Source organism: Montipora foliosa, chromosome 5, assembly GCF_036669935.1.
Source record: "Montipora foliosa isolate CH-2021 chromosome 5, ASM3666993v2, whole genome shotgun sequence".
Taxonomy (NCBI): Eukaryota; Metazoa; Cnidaria; class Anthozoa; order Scleractinia; family Acroporidae; genus Montipora; species Montipora foliosa.
Window position 1 is genome coordinate 547,071 of NC_090873.1, and position 15,000 is coordinate 562,070.

Here is a 15,000-nt window from a genome sequence, read left to right on the forward strand (position 1 = left end):
AATTGTAAATGGCTTGAACCCAGGAGTCATATCATTAAGTCAGTAGATACTATAAGAACTCCAGTCGTAGATGTCATTGGTCAACTTATTCGTAGACTGTCAGTTGAGCCTAGATGTAATGGGCTGGGAAGAGTAAACAGTGATAGGTGCGTTTCGATCCGTCTAAGGTCAAGGCAAGTCTGGGCTCATCAATCTGTTATTAAGAATTTATTTATTTACTTATTGAAAGGACCCAGAGACGTGCAACAAAGTTTATATGTAACCATCGGAATATGAATTATCAAATCCACTTAGTCCATCTAAATTTATTACCACTTAATTACTGGCTTGAGTATCTGGATCTTCTTTTCTTTTATAAATGTAAATCAGGGATTATTCAGAAATTACTTACTTAGAAAATTATGTTAAGTACTGTAACAGTAAATCATGCCGTGGTTCCTCTGGACTTTATCTAACAACAGCTTAATTTAAAACTTCACTTTTCAGGGATTCGTTTTTTATCAGACTTTCCAATATTTGAAATGCTGTTCCTGGTGATATCAAAAAAGAAACTACTCTTTGTCATCTTTTAAAGCCAAGCTTAAGTCTTTCTATGTTGTTAGGTTATACCAGATTTTTGATGGAGATAATGTTCGTACTTTTAAATTAATCTGTCCTAAATGTGGCAAAGTTAATATTTTCTCTGTTTGCTCTTGTTGATATTGTAATACTTCTTTTCATAATATATATTTTTTCATCTTGGGCTAGGTTGGGTGTTCTAGTTTTGAGGGGTCAGGTTTTTGGGTCTAAATACCTTGTAGGGGACTTAGTGTCCTATTATATTTAACACTCACCTTAGGGTGAATCTGTAGATTAAAAATTAAAAAAAAGTAAGGGAACAAAGAACTGTACTATGCACACACCAGACCTGTAGTCCTGTGTCTTCACCACTACACTTCAGCGATGAACATTCTCAACCCAGCTCAGTTCTTTTCATTGTTTACTTTGTATAATAACCAAAACTAATCCTAACCTGGCCCTAATTTAGGGTAAGATGAGGATCAATAATTTGTAAACGGATTCAACTAGCACACGACTCTAAAGTGAAAAATGAATGCTCACAAGCATGGTCTTCTCAATTACTAAGCTTTAGGAAATATGTCTTACCCAAGGTAGAAATTTTTTTTAAACAAATGTAAGAATTTAGCAGACATTCCTGGACCGGCGTGCAAAACTACAAGTGTAAGAAGTCTGGGGAGCACGTGTTCTTCTTTAATTCCTCTATATGCATTTTGCAACCGATTTACTTATTTCTTGAATTTGAGTGCTATTACAAGAATGAAATTGTTAAAGATGATTTACTCGAGATGCATAGTAATAACAATGAAAAAGCCATTTCAACTTTTCTTAGAGTTCAGTTTACAGAGAGCATTAAAAGGGAGCTTAAGCACAAGTAATAGTAGGAATGCGAGGACATTGAAAGCGTAGGGGGGAAAAAATTGCTCGTGCTTTTTCCGAATATTGTTTAGTTCATTTCCTGCAACCCTCATAACTGGGGTTGAGGTAGTTTTGTTGCTGTTACATTCGAGTTCCATCTAATTTTTAGATATTGCTAACTGAAAGGATTATGATTTAAGGCATTGCACACCTATGGATTGTGTATGTGTAAATTGAGGTTTCAAACGTGCAATAGTTATGGCGTGATTTTCAGGGGCAGCTCTGCCCAAATTTTTTTGGGTTATAGTGTACAAATAAAGTTCTTCAAATGTTTTGATTTTGCAACAAACAGAATATCAGTTTACAATAATTATTGAGTGTTGGACAACCAAAACCAGTGCCTGTACCTTTCAGAATTATAATTGTCTGCATGCTGATAACCGTAACTCTTCGCTCATTGAGGGAAAGCACCAGACAAGCAAAATCAATACCAGTATCTGGAATCTTAAAAGTGATGAATAATCGAGTACATGTAAGACAACTATCTTTCGCCTGTGTGCTGTTATCTACAACATTGAAGGTTAAACAATGGCGGGTTGCTGAGTATACAACTTTATTATTGTATACGAAAAAGAGAGCATGTGTTTCCCTACAGCTTGTGCGGTCCCAAATCACTTGACTTCTAAGAGAGGTATTACAATTGTGGCCTCAACAATTACGACATTATGTCACACTTACATATGCAATTTCTGGCAGCAGTTACTTACTTCCAATACAATAACAACAGCTGCACATACTGTTTACTCAAGGATTACTATACTATAAGGAGAAGGCTTCAAGCAGTGATCTTAAGGATGGTGCCTACTAAGGCTAATGTAATGCTTTTATTAGTCTTGTTGTAATAAAGTATCTTACGTATTGCAAAAAAGCACACTATGCATTGTGTAAACTATATACATCAGGTGTTGCTCTAACTTTTGTTACTGTAGTGGAAATCCCAGCTTTATCTGTTGGCAGTGAATTATCTTAATTTATTGGTATTTCAACTGTGCTTTATGTACTAAGGGCAATCATGATAAATGTTCTCCATTATACATTGTAAGTGATTGAATCTCTGATTGTTCCTCAGGGTTACTTGGCAATAATCTGGTAGTGCTGTTTTGGAGGAGTTCAATCTTTAAGGTACAGTAATATGCTTTTATAACCATCGATGTAGTTGTTGAAAATCTTTGATTGTAAATATGTTTTATTTGTTTCATCTGCAAAGTGGTTCCCGTTGATAAGTAAAGTTTTTTTTGTGTCTGATATACCTTTTTCCAAAATGGCCACCATTTAGATATCCTTTTGTTTTATTTGAATAATTAGACCTTGATGCCACTGTATGTCAATAATTAATTTCCTTTTGTATTTGATACAATGTGAGCACTCAAAATTAAGTTGCAGTAGTGGGAATGCTTTTTATTGGAGGCAAAGCATGCAATTTGTAGGGCAATCATGATTCATTGTATGGAAATATGTTTCTGTTGGTGTGCTTTAATTGATTTCAGAGATAGATTATCCTCATCCTGGAGGAGAAACATTGTGAGAAGTGAAACCTTATGCAGAAGAGGAAGTTCATTCATCGTTCCTAAGTGAGTACTATAAAGATTTCTGGCTACAGCTGTTGTCAAGTCAGACATATCACTCTTCTTTAAATGCATTGAAGGTGCAAGTGTATAACTACGAGTCCCCTGTGTGTTCAGTCGTGCATTAAGTATGTTGTTACTTTCTGTCAACTTACATGTAATTCTTGGTTCTGTTGAATTGATTGTTTATGCTCATTTTGGTTTGACTTTTACTGTTTCCTTTTTTTTTTTTTAGTGACTTCGTTCGAAGAAGTTAGTAAAGCTGGAGGGGAAACAGGTATTTTTTAGCATATAGCAGGCAATACTTGTTGTCTGCTTTAGGAGTGGCTTTCAGTGTGTTATTTGTTGAAAGCAGCTGTTTTTCAATCTTGGAAAATGGTGGTTTTTACAATAAGTAACTGTAAGACACTCGTAATGTGGACAACAATAGCCGTTTTCATGGTTAGTTTTTGTTATTTGCATTAGAATGTAATCTAACGTGGATGTGAAGCTATCATAAAATAGCCCGAACTTGCCTTACATACATGCTAGGTTGTATTGTAATGCAAATGAGAAAAACTAAGTGTGAAAAGGGCTTTTGTTATTGGTCAAAAGGCTGTGAAACGAGCAAGTGTCTTGCTGTGTGAATGAAGGGGTAGTGTGTAAAGAAAAATTTGGTTTTATGAATGTAGTTGATAATGTAAATTGGTCATAAAACAGAGATTTTAAAAGGTGATAAGGGGTTCAAAATGCTTGCTTTTAGAATTTTTTGTGGTAATTTACATTATGAATTTCGTTTAGAACCAAAATTTTCTTGCAATGTAATATGTAATCAGATTGCAATCGAAGTAAAAACATTTTTCTTGGTAGTAATTTTGTGTGTATGTTTCTTTTGTAGACATGTGAACATCAAGCTGGGAGTATTTTTTGATCGTTTTTGTGTTGTGAAGTTTTGGAAAAAAAATTTTTTTAGGGTTGTAAATATGTCTTTTCAAATTTTGTATATATATATAATAAGTGTGGATTAAAAAAAAAATTGTATATAAAATATAAGTGTAAATGAGGGGTTTTATCGGAAAAATTTTGTATAATATAAGTGTCGTTTACGTAAAAAATGTGTGTATATATAAAATATAAGTCTCAAGTAAGGTTTGGAGACGAAAATCAAACAATGAATGCATTTTAAGTTTTTTTATTTGTATTTATATAGTTATTACAAAATTGATTGACATTAAATATGCTTTGTTTGTTACATGTCTAAAGTTGTTGTCGTTGACAAGTTAAAATAAACGTACATATTAAAAGTGCCGGTAATAGACGAAAATTAGAAGCGATTGTCGCACTTATCAGGACAATTTAAGTCTATATATAAGACAACCACTTAAATTGTCTTGATATGTGCAAGGAACACTTCTAACTTTCGTCTAGAACCTGCACTTCTAATAGGTACGTTTCATTTATCAACCCTTTCACGAAAAGGCATCAGAAAATAAGCGTGCATATTAAAAGTGCCGGTAATAGACGAAAATTAGAAGCGATTGTTGCACTTATTAGGACAATTTAAGTCTATATATAAGACAACCACTTAAATTGTCTTGATATGTGCCAGGAACACTTCTAACTTTCGTCTAGAACCTGCACTTCTAATAGGTACGTTTCATTTATCAACCCTTTCACGAAAAGGCATCAGAAAATAAGCGTGCATATTAAAAGTGCCGGTAATAGACGAAAATTAGAAGCGATTGTTGCACTTATCAGGACAATTTAAGTCTATATATAAGACAACCACTTAAATTGTCTTGATATGTGCAAGGAACACTTCTAACTTTCGTCTAGAACCTGCACTTCTAATAGGTACGTTTCATTTATCAACCCTTTCACGAAAAGGCATCAGAAAATAAGCGTGCATATTAAAAGTGCCGGTAATAGACGAAAATTAGAAGCGATTGTTGCACTTATTAGGACAATTTAAGTCTATATATAAGACAACCACTTAAATTGTCTTGATATGTGCCAGGAACACTTCTAACTTTCGTCTAGAACCTGCACTTCTAATAGGTACGTTTCATTTATCAACCCTTTCACGAAAAGGCATCATAAAATAAGCGTACATATTAAAAGTGCCGGTAATAGACGGAAATTAGAAGCGATTGTTGCACTTATTAGGACAATTTAAGTCTATATGACAACCACTTAAATTGTCTTGATATGTGCCAGGAACACTTCTAACTTTCGTCTAGAACCTGCACTTCTAATAGGTACGTTTCATTTATCAACCCTTTCACGAAAAGGCATCAGAAAATAAGCGTACATATTAAAAGTGCCGGTAATAGACGAAAATTAGAAGCGATTGTCGCTCTTATTAGGACAATTTAAGTCTATATATAAGAGACAATCACTTAAATTGTCTTGATATGTGCCAGGAACACTTCTAACTTTCGTCTATATCCGGCACTTCTTCGTACATTTGGAATTAGGCGAACATATTAGAAGTGCCGGTCATAGAGGAAAATTAGAAGCGATTCAAGCACTTAACAGGACAAGTCAAGATTGTATAAGAGAACACACCTTATACCACAATGGCCGCTATTTAGATATTCTTTTGTTTTTATTCAAATTAGACCTTGATGCCTCGTTCAAGGCAAAATATTCTTTTGAATTTTCAGCTCAAGAACGAGGCATCAAGGGCTAATTTGAATAATAAAAAAAGAATATTTAAATGACGGCCATTTTGGAATAAGGTCTATTGCTTAAATTGTCCTTATATGTGCCTAGAACACTTCTAATTTCGTCTATATCCAAAACTTCTAATTCATACGTTTTATTCCTTGCTCCCAACTGTGTGGCTTGAGTTTGAAACCCGTTGAAGCAGCCTAAATTTTAAAGGTGTTTATAAAGAGACAATGGATCTTTTTGCAGATACGGCCGCCATTTTGATTTCTATTGTTTCAAAAGACATTATGGGATGCTTAGGAGGCAAATTAATATGCAATTGCCCCCTAGGCATTCCATAATAGCTATTTGAAACAATAGCAATCAAAATGGCCGCCGTATCTGCAAAAAGGTCAATTGCTAAAAATGTCCTTATTAGAGCGAAGATCAATTTTAACTTTAGAAATAAGTGACATGAAACTATGCAAAGTTACTAAAGATTCACTGCAAAAATTCGAAGAAACTGTGCTGCGCAATAAATCGGATGAATATTAAATGAAAGCTTAAATTTGCGCGCAAGAACTTTAAATGAAAACGAAACGTTTCGAGGGTACTCCCCCTTCATCAGTGATTTGAAAGCAACTGAAAAATAAGCGTGCAACGTAACGCTCAAATAAAAACAAAAAACTGCAACGTTTACAGCGCGCGCTGACTTTATATGAAACCAAAGACCACCAGGCTGTAGTTTTGAGGCCAGGATGATTTTCAGACACCGCACTCTACAGCCTGGCGGTCTCAATGTGGACTTTGGTTTCCGAAAAAGTCAGCGCGCTCTGTAAACGTTGCGATTTTTGTTTTTATTTGAGCGTTACTTTGCTCGCGCATTTTTCAGTTGCTTCCAAACCACTGATGAAGAGAGAGTACTCTCGAAACGTTTGGTTCTCATTTAAAATTCTTGGGCGCCAATTTAATTATTCCACATTTGAGCTGTAGCTCTAAAGTTACTTCAGAGAATATTTTATATCTTTGCAGAGTTTCGTTTTGACCCGTTTGTCGCTTTCAAGAAACAAGGGGGGCTTGTTACTGTTGTAACTTGCAGTCGCTCTTTTATCGTCGAACCATACGCACGGGTGAAAATGGGATTAATGACCTTCTTACTGGAGAACGACTACGAGTACGAATTTTCTGTACTGGGCACGCGCATTACATTTAAAGAACGAAAATTTTCGAAATGCACCTGCTCAGAGCTGAGAACGCAATCTCGTAGTAGTCCTCATCCTCCAATCTGGCCCCAGTTGTTCAAAGGGTAGATAGCGCTATCCATCGGATAAAACACTATCCACTGGATAACTCAATAGGCCTTTTGCAACAAACGATCCCATGGTAAAAAATTCGCCATGCTGGAGGGCAAGCAAATTATTATTCCCCCCACTGGGACATTAAAACAAAGAGACCTGAACCAGTCAAGCTTGACTTGCCTTGGTTTTAATGTCCCAGTGGGGGAATAATAATGAGCTTGCCCTCCAGCATGGCGGATTTTGTACCATGAGATCGTTTGTTGCAAAAGGCCTATTGGTTTTGCTAGTGTTGATCCGCTGGATAGTGATATATCCGGTGGATAGCGCTATCCATCGCTTGAACAGCCGGGGCCTGAAGTTCACTATCGGTACATCAAAAAGGGATGCGAGATTGGGGGCCAGATTCTTTCGCTTCCAACACGAGTAGGGTATAGTTAATGCCAGCGCTCGCGCAAGATGGCAGATCAGAAAGGCCGCTCTTGGGGTAAAGCAACGTTATGGCCAGCGATTGTCTTGTTTTTGCTTCGCTATCTTGTAGGAGAGTTTACTTTCCTTTGAGGTCTTCGCGGTACCTGCAACGAAAGCAAAAGAGATAATAGTGGTTAGGCACAAGGAACGTAAGCTTTTTTTTTTTTTTGGGGGGGGGGGGGGAGGGGAGCAATTTTATTGCAATGGATGATGACGAAGAAAGTTATTCCCTTGTTCTTTAGAGAAAAGAAAAATTAACTTTCCGTCAATCGCTCTTTCCTTTACAAACGAAAACTTACAGAATACAGTTTAAGCTTAAAAGAGTTTTTTTTGGGCTTCTGAAATAGCTTGAAAGTTGTGCTGGCCTTAAACCAGAACTATTATTGCTGGGTTCTTTACCTGCATCGTATAGACTCAGTGCTATTACCTGCGGATAAGCCAACTTCTCGAAGAATGAGAAAGTCATCAAGAAGAAAAACTTTTTCGATAAGTGAGACAAACTGAAACTATACCGAAATATTTGGTGGTGTAAGGATATATCACATTAGTATAATTACATAAGTGATTATTGAAAATTCTCTGCGCTGATTGGTTGCACTTGAAGTGATTATTAACTTCTTACTAACCGAGCGCGAGGGCCGTACTGGGGAATACTGGCCCGAGGTCGTGGCAGTACGGACCGAGCGCAGCGAGGTCCGTACAAAAACGACCGAGGGCCAATATTCCCCAGTACGACTCGAGCTAGCTCGGTTAGTAAGTAGTTTATTATATGGCTTTTTAATTACCTTTTGCTTTGTTTTTGCAAGCCCGTAATCGGCCCGTGGGCATTACGGGAAAATAATGCCCTGCAATTCAGTCACAATTAGCCAATCAGAGCGCGCGTTATATCGGCTACAAACACAAGCCATATCATAATACCAGATAATCATTTATGTAATTATACTAAGACAATTATTCACCTCGCCTTCCGCGAATAATTGTTAAATATCGATTAAACGTCATTAAAGAAGGTCCTGCAATCTACATGTGCAGACGATATCTAGACTCTAGACTCAGATAAAATAGGTATTTACGCTTATATAACCCTTTTCCTTATATACTGATTTATCTACATGTACTTACTTTAGGGTGTGAAGAGACTGGGGCGACGTCAAAACCCACTAATAAGGTTTCTTAACCTTAAAGTTGCCAGACGGCGATCTCCAGAACTTTAAAACTTTAAACTTTAAATTGCTCCTTTTACAGGAAAAATACGCAAGTTAACTTCAAGAGTTCACTGAAAGTCAATGTATAAACCATTTGAAAATTCTTGCGTAACCTTATTCTGAGATCTGTTAAATTACATATGGTTAATTTGCCATACTACATATTGTCAGACTGTCTGGCATTTCTGTCGTTCTTCTGATGCCAGCAAACTAGAACGAACTCAAGAACGAGAACTTCGCGCTGTTTATTGTGACAATATTAACAAATCGACGTATGGGAACTCCTGCAAGAGCGAAACTACCAACACTTCGTACGCGACGACTGCAAGCCGTTGCAATCATAATGAACAAAGTAAAAAATGGTCTGGCGACCCCTTACATTGCGTTCTTATTTATTGTTACCAATTTTCAATGTCATCTTAGAAATTCTGATTTCGCCATAACCAAGTTCCGGACTGTTGCTTATGGCAAACATAGCCTGACTCGTTTAGGCCCTGTCATTTGGTCCAAACACTCGACAAATTTATTCGATCGTCTACTTAACAAATAGATTCCATGTTGTGGAGCGTCTGTTCAGTAATAGATCTCAGATGACGTCAAAATGTGGTAAGAACAAAAAAGTGGCACACGAGGGGATAGCCGAGTGTGTCACTGATGTTCTTACCACAGTTTGACGTCTTCTGTGATCTATTACTGAACAGACCCACGGCAACATGGAATCTATTTGTTTTATATAATAAAGAATTAAACTTTATTCGCATGAAAGCTGATGGTGACGTCAATCGTGCCTCTGTCCTCTAATAAATCATAGGCAAAAACCAATCAAAATCCGTGAATAACTTGGGTTATTATATAAATCATCGGAGATTTATAAATACAATACTAGTAAAGACTTTTTCATATATATTTTCTCAATACTAATACTGATACTTATATATTTATTATTATTATTATTATTATTATTATTATTATTATTATTAGGTAATTAATTGTAGTTAGATGTCCTCAATTAATGTACATCGTACGCTAGTGATTTTGCCAGAATAATAAATTTCTTATACTTACTTACCGTCGAGTCAATCCTATCGTGAGCGTGTTTACGGCAACAAGAGACGAACCATGTACTTCACTTCTGCCAGTTCTGCTTATCACAAGTTCAAAAGGTGGCAAAGAGTTGTTCATATTATTTGTGGGTTCCCATGATGTACGTTCACTGGTTAAGTAGGCTTCAAATAGTAAATTCTGCCTTCGACATCACTTCCTCCAACCACAGTCAACTCATCCCTATGCTACATGCACATCACAACGACCTGTAACTGCAATAGGAGACAAGAATGGGTGTGGAGATTCAAATATCATCATAAGCGGCTCCTAAATTAATGCATGATTGATGAGATGTCCACAGTAAAGGAAAATAAGGTGTACTTGTGTATCATAATCCAGTGTTATCTTGTTCCAAACCTAAATTTTGTTATCTGAAGTTGCTATTTTTAACGTAATGTAGTTTTTTTTTTAAGTTCTTATCCAGCGTCCCACACAAGCTCGACTATCTGCGGTAGTGTGTGTATCTAAACCTATCTGTGGATTAATACAAACTATATAAAACAATAAAACCGATTGAACGCATAATTTTTGCACAAACGTGTCAAAAAAGCAAGGCACTTTTTTTATTGGTTCAACCTGTCCAAGAGGTACAAAGGAATCCTTAATTATGTACAACGTCCAAACTAAGGTGCTAAAAAAACGAGTTCACTCTGTTGGGAACGAATTGTCAAACAATCGAAATAAGAATAAAAGTAATAATTTGCATACTGCCATCGCTGAACAGAAGAACTACTTCAAGAAATAAACTTTTTAAAACCCCGTGTATTCTACATTTTGCAAATTGTGGTAAATGAAAGATACGTCAAAATCGAAAAATTCCAATTTTAAGCGTTTCAAAGTCAATGCAATGTACGACTGCTTTACAATAAAATGGAACATATCGCGCCATGTGAACTAAAAAACGTTCACAACATTAAAGCATTTGAACTCTGCTCATGCCACAAAAACTGTATCGGACTAATTTAACCTGTTGAAAAGAAAGATTCATTTCTCGATTAAGTATGAGGATCTTGGTTGTTTATAAGGGTAACAAAATTCAAGACATGCAGGAAGCATAAAAAATAAAACATTGTCGCGAACGAAATCTTTCTTATTGATTTGGTCTTCTTAAAGGAAGGACCTGAATTCGATAAACTGTTCAACGCAAGGCTAACCCGACTTTACTTACGCAAATTTTCTTGAATCAAAGGTGAATCGATGTTGGATAATTTAAATCCGAAGGAAGATTTGCTCTCACGAAGGACTAACTCTCAAAATGGGTTACTGCTTTACTCACCCACCTCCGGACTCCGCAATCAGACGAAGAGAATGCCAACTGCTTGATAGCTATTTCTTACTTCGGGTCCAGGTTATTCGCAGTCCTGCATCTCAATATGATATTTTGGCTGCGTGAAGGACTAGGCTGAGAGAGGCAAAACCCCTCGTCGAGGGTAGAGGGACCCACCCGTCAGGGCAGGGGACACAAATCAATTACGAACGAGAGGACAAAAAACTCCACGTTCATAGTTGAAAGCGCATCAATCCATATGGCCATAAGCAAGTGGGTACCAGAAACCCGCAAAATTTAGGTGGTGAATTACACCTGTAATAAAGAGTGCATAATAAACAAAGTTGGACAGTCAAAGACTCGTTTTTAGCTCGTGGAGAGCTATCGGGATGGTTGGGGAATCAGGCTGTCAGGCGTAAACAATGGAAAATTTGTAATCGATTTCTAATCGTCTCAAGTTAGGCAGGCGCATTCATGCATTCGTTAAATGGTCGTTTATAGGCGGCAGGCGCATTCATGCATTCTCTAAAAGGCCGTTAAGACTGCTCTTGTTCGGCTACAAATGAAAGACGTTCAATATAATGTATTACACTGCATTTGTGACCATACTATAGGCTTGATAATTCGCTATATCACCTCCCTGACGCAGTATCTTACTTACTCCACGATACCTTTGATTAATCGTTTTATCGGTTAACCAATTAAGATTGACATGTTGGAAATATTTAAATATTACTGTTAATTACCTTTAAGAAAGAAGAAGTCTCTTAATACACCAGTGATCTTAAAACGAGTGTGACAAAACCACAAACAGTCCAAATTGGAAAATTTAAAGACTTGAGCAAAAAAACCAACTAGTTTTTAAACAGTTTAAATTGTTAAGTTGAAAGACTTGTACAAAAAAATCAACTAATTTTACCAACAGTCCAAACTGGAAAGTTAAAATCAACTTGTTTCACAGAATGGCTATGTTCAGCGACATGTACCTTAATTAAATGTCCACCAAAACTGAGTAAAGTAGACGGCCGTCCTTCTTCTGAGCTTCTGTTATCGTTTGAATGTTTGCTGTTCCTTTCTAAGTTGTCATGCTCGCTGACTTGTTTTAGACAAATCTGAAGCGAAGACAAAAATATTGCTGCCACATTACGAATCAAAACAGTCAAAAGAAAAGATATAATACTTCACAAATACTGGATTCAATGTAGGATCTATGTCATAGAATACTTCACGAAGTGTCCCCTTGCTCTTCTCACAAACTTCGACATGACTCGTTTAAAAGAATGCAGACAATTGATATCAAAAAATGTCCCCTAAACTACATTTCTGAAGTACAGAAAAACAGCTGAACTGGTCTTTGTAATCATAGCAAAAATTGATTTCACTTGATTCGTAATAGGTAGGATATTGACAATTGCATAAACTGAGCGAATACCAGTAGGTACCCTATGAGTTTTTTGCAAGATAAAGGAAGCTAGTCAAGGCACCTAAGTGAAACTGTTTGCAAACAGGAATCATTAAAAAGGATAACAAAAAGAACCCGTAAATTAATTCAAAATGAATGGAAACTGCTCAATTAACTTTAGTTACTCTTGCTACTGTGCACCCTTGGGCAATTTCAGTAAAGTGACGAAAATAAAATCACCTCCCCTAGGTAAGGGGTAAAGCAAACCTAACATGTAAGTGATATCTCTGTTGAAGAAACAGGACCAAAAAAGCTCTTGGCTTAATAGGATAACATTTTCTACCAGTGGAAACCAAGATACATGCAATAGCCTGCTTTTCTTGAATGGCAGCAAATATTTTGTTCATACATGGCTTGTATTTGTGTTATAACGTAATATTAAAGTATCCCTTTATGATCAGAATGGCTTAATTTCTTCTGACCCTCCCTCTTTCGCTGTCTATTTTTTCATGGCCCTCCCTTATCGAAGGAGGCGCGGTGGCCTCATGGTTAGTGTGCTCGACTCCGGAGCAAATGGTCCGGGTTCGGGTCCTGACCGAGAACATTGTGTTGTGTTCTTGGGCGAGACACTTTACTCCCACGGTGCCTCTCTCCACCCAGGTGTATAAATGAGTGAAAATGGTGAAATGCTGGGGGTAACCCTGCAATGGACTGGTATCCCATCCAGGGGGGAGTAGAAATACTCCTAGTCGCTTCATGCCATGGAAACCAGGATAAGCTCCGGCCTCATGGCCACTTGGCTCATATGCAGACTTTACCTTACCCTTTCGAAGGGCTCTAAATACTGTGACCCCCCAGCACTTTTCCCAAAGTGTCCTTGAGTGGCAACTAAAATCCTGTACTTTGAAATTACCACCATAAAAGAAAAATGTTCTAACCTTTGCAAATCTCATTCTGGCCAGACATAGGATCAGCTTGCTTTCTTAAGAGTTTTCCATCCTCCCACTGTTCACTGAAGGAGAGAAATTTTTGTTGAATTATGAACTGTAGATTGGTTACATGCAGCTAACATACACGAAAAAATTACTTGATTCTGAGAGCAGTGCAGTTCAAGTGTAACACAGTGCAAAAAGTGTAATACCAGTGCAAATTACACATCAAAATTTTGGATTATGGCTAATAAACAATAGGGTTTGGTCAGAACCAATCAAATCTTTTGTTTTCAAATCGAGCGTGCACCCTGGATGGCACAATTTATGCCGTAATTTTTCCCTGATCGCATGATATGTGTGCATTTCTTCTGTTTAACCATCTCAAAATTTTCCGAAGACTACAAATTGCACTCGCCCTACCGGCTCGTGCAATTTTGGTTGTCTTTGAAAAAATCTATTTGTCCTTATTTATTCCAAATTGCACTCGAAATAACGTGATTACGTAATACAAACAATTTAAATAGTAAAATACTGATTTAGAAATTGACGTCTGGGATACATAAATAGGGGCTTGAACAATATGATTGTCCAAACAATCGCTGGAAACATCAACATCAAGGAGTGACAGAGATTTGACACTGAACACAGGGAACTTCCTACAGATTCTAACAAAATGCTTTCAATTTTGTGGATAATCCTTTCCCTCTAAAGTCATTCCCAAGGAAACTACTGTAGTAGCCTCCCAGCACTTTAAGACGTCAGAGCTACGCAGAAAATATAATATTTTAAAGTAACACTTATAAAAATAATACTAATAATAACAATAATAATAATAATAAATAATAACAACTTTGAAACTTAGTCAAGCATACATATACATATTACTGGGAGGATTGCGTGTAATCAAATCAAATCAAATCAAATTACATATTAATTATCAATGTTGTTGTACCTCGGGTATACCCAGAGAAAATCTCTGATGTTAGAGCAGAATACAGGCCTCACAGAGTACGTTTGAAAGTGGGAGGGGGGCTAGGTTTTGGTACGGATCACGGAAGTGTGACGTGTGACGTGTGAGGGGAGGGGGGAGGGGTTTAGAAGAAACCAACACTGAAGAAAGTGGGGGGGGGGGGGGAATAGTCCCCCAGGCCCTCCCTCTCTGCGGCCCTTGGAATACAGAGGCAACAAACTTAACTGATATGCATACATGTACATGTACATGCGTATGTTTGCAGATTAATTTTTATATCTGGATATAAACATGTGAGCAAGTTCTCCGTAAAGAATTCATAAATTATGACTCTTGTTGAGCTTGGAAAATGAAGAGCAAAACTAAAAAATTTAAGTGAGATCCCACCTTGGCAATGTTCTATTCTTGTCCACAGATCAAAGAAGCTTGTTGCCTTAGTTAATGACCTCTTCAGGATAAAAATTCCTACAAAATATTGACAGAGGCACCAGAGATCAGTTTATTATCAACCTTGTCCTAACAGACACCAGCAGGAACAACCCCAGGTTTCAATAAAAAACAGTGCACCCTTGAATCCAGCCCAAATCCAATTTATCCAGAATAAATTTAAAGCGATAAATTTTGAGGAATGACATAAAGATGTATATAAGATCTAACCCGATGCCTGTGAAAGAAATAAATT

General features: G+C 36.9%; 2 long non-coding RNA genes across 5 annotated transcripts in view; one reads left to right on the top strand and one right to left on the bottom strand.

Annotated features, from left to right (window-relative positions):
• Window positions 1–4,274, top strand: part of LOC138003286 (uncharacterized) — a 15,001-nt gene extending 10,727 nt beyond the window's left edge. The window contains exons 4-7 of one of the 2 annotated variants that reach the window (XR_011123465.1): window positions 2,546–2,598; window positions 2,964–3,047; window positions 3,277–3,482; window positions 3,919–4,274. This is a non-coding gene — a long non-coding RNA (uncharacterized lncRNA). The remainder of the gene's footprint in view (window positions 1–2,545; window positions 2,599–2,963; window positions 3,048–3,276; window positions 3,483–3,918) is intronic. The other variant, XR_011123464.1, reaches the window with a different exon arrangement.
• Window positions 4,275–5,951: 1,677 nt separating this feature from the next.
• The window catches only part of LOC138003284 (uncharacterized), a 35,579-nt gene continuing 26,530 nt past the window's right edge, over window positions 5,952–15,000 (bottom strand). The window contains exons 5-10 of one of the 3 annotated variants that reach the window (XR_011123462.1): window positions 14,706–14,783; window positions 13,355–13,428; window positions 12,001–12,126; window positions 11,028–11,329; window positions 9,713–9,959; window positions 5,952–7,542 (exon numbers count right to left, since the gene is read on the bottom strand). This is a non-coding gene — a long non-coding RNA (uncharacterized lncRNA). Of the gene's footprint in view, window positions 7,543–9,708; window positions 9,960–11,023; window positions 11,330–12,000; window positions 12,127–13,354; window positions 13,429–14,705; window positions 14,784–15,000 lie in introns of all 3 variants that reach the window. The other 2 variants (XR_011123461.1, XR_011123463.1) reach the window with 2 other exon arrangements.